The following is a 6,197-nucleotide window of genomic DNA, read 5'->3' on the forward strand; positions in this document are numbered from 1 at the left end:
TGAATTTTATTGACAAGCAAAAAAAAAAAAAAATCAACCCCCCCCCCCCCCAAAAAACAAACAAAAATAAAAAAAAACACACAAAAAACCCCTTTGTGTAGGAACTGTTGAGTCACAGCCTGAACCACTGATTGATCACCTGAGGCAATGGCAGAGTCAGCCCTGGGAGCACAGGTGAAGGCAATTCAGCTGAGTGACCGGAAGAGGTGGAGCCTGGCTGCACCTCTCCTAGATCCCGTTTAAGGGCTGACTGCCACGAAGGAAGGGGTTTTTTTTCTGGAGCTCTCTCCTTTTGAAGTTTTCTACTTTGAGCCTAGGATACAGGTGGGTATTTTATTTTGGATCATTAGTCCCCTAATGAAGTTTTTGGTCAGTGTATGTGACACTGTATGATTTTGATGTGTTTTGTTGCTATTTAAGATTGCTTTTAACTTTAGACTTTGTCTTTCTTGGGATACAGTTTGCTCTCAGAGACTTCTTCTTATAAGTCAGATATGGATAAGGAAAAGTCATTTCTGGAGCTATTTCTTGTAAGCCTCAATGAGAGCTTGTGACCTGAATGTGCTGGTGAGGAGCTTGCTGTGGAGCAGTAACTTGCATGGAAGGAAGTACGAAAAGTCAGAGAAAGAGGTTACATTGTACATCATAAGCTACAGTGAACACTGAATTAACAAATAATATGATGTTGAAAAAAAAAATAAAAATCAGCTTGTGTGGGTTCTGTATCTTCCTTGCCAAGAAGAACTCATGGAAACCTGTAGCTCTTCATGATAAAGTCTTAACAATGTAGCAGCTCCAAAAGTTTTGCAAAGAGATGAGTATTAAATATCAATTATTAATGACAAAAACCTCAAGAAATGACCAAGGGAGATGGGATACAACTGGGTCCACTTCACAAGTGGGAAATGGCATGTCCACAAGGGGCAGGAGAGGCATACGCACATGGGTTAGATGCCGCTGGGCAGTCTCCCAGCAGGGATCAACCACTGCAGAAAGAAAGGCTTCAGAGGAGTAGCAAAGATTTTCCATTTAGAGAGACTGTATAGCAGCGTGCTGGGGAACTTGCAAATCCAGACTTTCTGCCTCCTCCTCTTGTGAATGTGCTTACCCCGTGCATAACCCCATTTTACCATCTTCGTATGTTTGTGTAATTTTTCTATCACAGATAGACAGAGTGTTAGCAAGGCAAATGTTTCCCTGAAAAGTAGCATCTTCTGTATGCCTGTATCAGTACTGTCTTTTTTTTTTTTTTTTTTTTTTTTTTTTCAGTTTTCAGCTGAAGGTTTTATTTTGTTTGAAGTTATCCCTTTGTTTTTTCATCTTTTCCAGCCTTGAGTTGAATGTAGCCTTGGTGGAAGTCAAAGAATTTTCTTTTGCTCTAGTGACTGATACTTTCTACAACTATTTTCTGCCTGTAGTTGTCATTTTGTTGGCAGTCAGACTTGGTCCTTCTGTATTTGCTGTAAGATTGGCTTTAAGATCATATCTCTGATAAAACCCATAAACCTTTGCAAATTTTGTTTGCCACACTGTGTTAGACCTTAACTAATACATTTTCCTTACTCTTAAGATGTGAATGTATGCATATATAAGTTGCATCTTGTATAGACTTGTGAGCTGTTCATAAGGAGCTAAGCATCAATTGATAGATTACTATAAGAATAGTATAGATACTTCCTGCTAATAACAGCCCACATGAATCCTTCTGCAACAAAACCCACATGCATGCAATGCAGCCAATAAGGAAAAAATGTTTGGGAAAATATTTGCCCAGGCTTAGGTTACCACAGCCCCCAGCCCTCCCTGTTCCCTGCTTCAAGTACCCCCATGACCCTGATTAAAAGTTCAGAGAGCAGGAGTTCAGACAGTTCTGTAGCTGGATGGGGGTCTTTTGCAGTGCAGCTCTCACTACATGCCTAGAGTTACACCTGAGTGCGTGTGAGAAAAAATAAACACAAAATCTGGCAGCTATGAAAAGCTAGGTGCTTATTGGGTATGTTATTGCTGCTGCCTTATATAGCTGCTTCATCATGTTGTTTATATTGGCCAGTGATCCCCAAAGGCTTCTTGCACAGCAAGGCACCTCAAGTGTGTTGGAGGTCAGTCTGACCTTGCTGAACTGCCTGCTAGCACTTTTTTTCTTGGCAAGATCAAAGTAATCAGCATCTGGAGTTAACTTTCTCTGCCTCTTCATTTCAGAGAGAGCCTTGAGTGACCAGGCTTGCAGCTAGCTACCCATGACTAAGTGCCTAAATTTAGATGTTTATCATCATCAGTGTTGCAAGATACTATAGAATTTATATTGTAACTATGGCTTCTTGTTAAAGGTGAGAAATGGATCAATCATCTTGATGGATCACTGAAATGATGTGTTGGTATTTGAGTTGACTTAGGTACCTTTACTTGGGACTGCGGTGTATTGTACAGGCAAAAATATGCTAATTGATGATTATATACCACATATTAGATCACATTTAGACCACAGTGTTATGATTCCAGCTCTGCACGTGGGTCCATTAGCTTCAGCAGCAGTTTTAATGCATCGTGGTACTCCTGGATTTAAATGCCATATTGCTACTAATTCCTAGACTGGACAGAGATGGCATTACAGTTCAAGACAGATTCATAGAGAGATGCCTAGTGAAATCTGGTCCTCCTCTGGACCACCTGTAAAAGACTCTGGCTATTGCCTTCTTCAAAGCATGGCATTCATACGTGAAAGAAATTAAAAAATTGTGCAAACAGATGAATTGGGACTGCTAAATGATAAACTACAAAGTGCTTGTGGGAATATGGGAGGATGTTTACTAACTGGCTTAAATAGCAAAAGTTTTCATATGTGGTATGACGCCAAAATGAGGGGGTGACAACAGAGGTCCAAATGCCAGCAGGGATTATTAATGTTAATACTGCTTTGAAAAGTACTTAGCAATCATTTAAAATCATGTTTTCACATTCCCAACTTAACTTTAGTCTCCCCTAGTTGGTTTCTGTTACAGCTAGATTTGCAGATCAAATAGATATGTTTCCACAGTGTTGGACATTCGTACATCTTTTTGTTCACATGTTTTGATTTCCTCTCTGGTCACTTCCATAGTTACAGAGCAGACATCCTTCAAATGCAGTTAAACTACATAAATGCAAGAACTTTAAGTGTGAAAGAATGGAGTGGACCTAGGCTAGGTTGAACGTCTTGTCACTGGCAGTAGGTAATTGCTCACACAAACATGGCAAGGATCTGAATTGCCTTTTAAAGAGTAATTCAAATCTTGCCAGCTTGGTAGGCAATGTTTTTACAATGAGCTGAAAGCAGAACCAAATATTAGACCAGCCTACAGTTCTCTGCCAGTTGCTGTGACTTTACAGTCTTTTATTTCTGGATTGTTGTTTTTTTGTTGTGTTTTTTTTTTTTTTTTTAAGTTATGGTTTGCAAGCATGTGTATGCGTTTCTGCATTTGAAGTGAATGGCAGATGACTGGCTAAATTCCTCAAAGGGAGCGCTCCCAGAGACACAGTGTCAATAAACTGAAACATGCAGGATTATAATTATCTGCAATCTGTCTAATATAGTAATAATTTAATATGGGTAGGCACAGGGGGTCAGCTCTTTAGTTCAAATTAGCGCGCCTCCGTTGAATTAAATGGATCTCTGCCAGTCTTAAGCAGCTGAAGAGCTAGTTCGGTATTTTCATGCAAATCGTGATTTCTAATCAACAGTTCACCTTAAAAAGCCTGTGCACTGGTGGTACCATCACACTTCACTGCAGAAAAAGCAACACCACTTTCTGTGATTTGCCACCTCTTTCTCTACAGTCGTCTGGAGGCATGTGTGAGCTGAGTGGTGTTGAGAGTTGTTCACCAACGCCAGGAAGAGGGTGTTGATCTTTACCATAAGCAAGATGCCAAGTGAGGAACAGTTTAATAGAAGAAATTACTAAAGAAAGACAAAACATCTCTTCCATGAATGCAGAGGTGTTTTCTGATTCCCTAAACACAACCTGTGTTGATTGGATGACATGACATTAAAACTGCTGACACGCTCGGAGATAGGCTGCTTGTTTACAATGAATTGAAATTCAGATCCATACTGTCTGGCAAGGCTGGCCACAGACAGTTTCCTATTTTTTCCTTTCTCTGCACTGCTTCTCCAACAATGTTTTCTCCCAAGAGATACTGGCTTCTGCTAATCACACAAAGTAGGTCCATGCAGCAAATTCTGAAGCATGCACCAGCTCACAAGCTTTATGATCTTTATGATGCATGAAAAACTTCATGTTATTATATTTCTTATTTTCAAAAGATCAAACCCCAAGAGGCTGATACCTGAAGGAGCTGGTGGATACCTGTCAGGCCAGGCCATGTTCAAGTCTCACAACTCCATTTCTTGGCATTGGATGCTGAAGAGATAACCTGTCTCAGAAAAAGGCAGCAAAGGTTTATGGCCTTTAAAACACTGCCTCAGCATGCTGTGCAAACACTTGTTGTGATAATAGTTGTCCTCCTTTTGGAATTTGTTGTGTACAGAACACTAAAAACAGGAAGGAGCTCTCTGACAATCACCTGTTTGAGCAGGGCTGCAGTTCGTTGTGCTTCATCATTCAGGACGTGTTGGTTTGAAATAAAGTTCTGTATTGATATGGGACATGAAAACTGTTGAAGCATTTCATAGCCAATGCTCATTTTGCTTTTTGTCTGAAGGCAGTGATGTCCTCTTATCCTGCTAGAAAACTAAAGCTTTTATCACTTCCAGCTTGCAAGTTAAGTGTGCGTGTATAAAGTTCTATATGCCTTAAGAAACAGTACTGTCATGGCATGGGAGGTTTATAAGATAAGGAACAGCTCAGAAAGGGTTAACGTGATATGACTGTTTCTGACACCTGTAGTTAAAAGATCAAGGAGACATGCCTACATCAGTAGGTGGAAAGTTCAACAGTGGAGGTGTTTTTACGTACCATGTGGATAATCTGTGTAACCCCTTGAGTCTGGAGGCAGTGAATACTGAGTATTCACATGGCTTTAAAAAACCAGCTAGACAAATTCAGTGAAGAAATCATCAGCATCCATTAAATGTGAAGACAACATTCCTCATTCAGAGAGCCTCTGAGCTGCACATTTCTGATGCAGGGAAAGGCAACTCCCTGCTTCCCTGTTGTGCTGTTCAGCTGCGGCTGGCAACAATCAGGAATGTGGCACAGCACACAATGAACTCATGGCCTGACTCAGTAAAACTCTTGCATTCTTATGTCATGCTACATTATTGAATAGAATCAGAAAGCTACTGTAAAGATCCACTGCAGCTGAGAAAGACAAGGGGCTGGAGAACCTGCTCCACGACTCATTTCTTTATTTTGGTTGTTCATTGGAGTGGCTTTTAACCATAAGAGTTGTAGGTCTGGACCATAATGTATTTCTTCAATCTGTTGGGATCTTAAGGAATTTTCTGAGGTGTGGTAGTGGTTGAATAGAAACCTCACAGGAGTTTTTCACAAAGATCCATGGCATGTACAGGCATTTTGAAATGAAGCATTCCCGTTTGATTATGCTCAAATCAACAAAAGAGCCAGATCAAGCTAAAACGATTTGCATTTTCTGAAGCTTACATGTATGTAATCTTACCAGATAAAAGCCACAACAAGCTTTGCAGAACAAAGGGCAGGGGAAGCTCCTTATGCTGTTTGTAGTGAGAACAGCAAAAGCCTCGATTCCCTCCCATTAAAGGCAGTATGTTTAAAGAAGCTGGGAAAGATGCCCATGTTCAAGTTAATTTTTACTTGCCTGTAATATAAAGCAAGTTATTGTCATGAAAAAGAAACAGGCTTTAAAAATGATAGAAATGTGCATATATGTATACGCATATATTTGTATGTTATACATACATGTATTTATTATTCCTTACAAGAGGGAAGCGTATTATATGATTACCCACAGTGAAGGGCTACTGGAGAGCTCATAGCTCTGTGCTCTTGTGCTTGCAGAGCTCTCCGCTGCAGCCCAAAAGTCCTTCCCACCATATGCTCTTTGCCTTCCTAAATTCAAATCTATTGCTTCAAAAAGCAGTTACTTTGCAAAGCACAAAGATGTATTTTAATAAAATAGTTCTAACCAAATTGCTGACGGCAGGATAATTCTGCAGCTTCACAATAGGAATTGTAGGGTTCCTGCTGCCTGATAAATGCATGATAAATTGCAAACCTCCT

The 6,197-nt window shown here is 40.1% G+C and overlaps 1 long non-coding RNA gene across 2 annotated transcripts; it reads left to right on the top strand.

Moving 5' to 3' along the window:
• Positions 1-2,202: 2,202 nt before the first annotated feature.
• Positions 2,203-5,715, top strand: LOC128086128 (uncharacterized). 2 transcript variants are annotated; one of them, XR_008209249.1, is made up of 3 exons: positions 2,203-2,327; positions 3,718-3,906; positions 4,301-5,715. It is a non-coding gene; the product is annotated as an uncharacterized LOC128086128 (long non-coding RNA). The 2 variants fall into 2 exon arrangements; XR_008209250.1 differs by having other exon boundaries at positions 3,814-3,906.
• The last annotated feature ends 482 nt before the right edge of the window (positions 5,716-6,197 follow it).

This window comes from Tympanuchus pallidicinctus, unplaced genomic scaffold (assembly GCF_026119805.1).
Source record: "Tympanuchus pallidicinctus isolate F22 unplaced genomic scaffold, pur_lepc_1.0 scaffold3, whole genome shotgun sequence".
Taxonomy (NCBI): domain Eukaryota; kingdom Metazoa; phylum Chordata; class Aves; order Galliformes; family Phasianidae; genus Tympanuchus; species Tympanuchus pallidicinctus.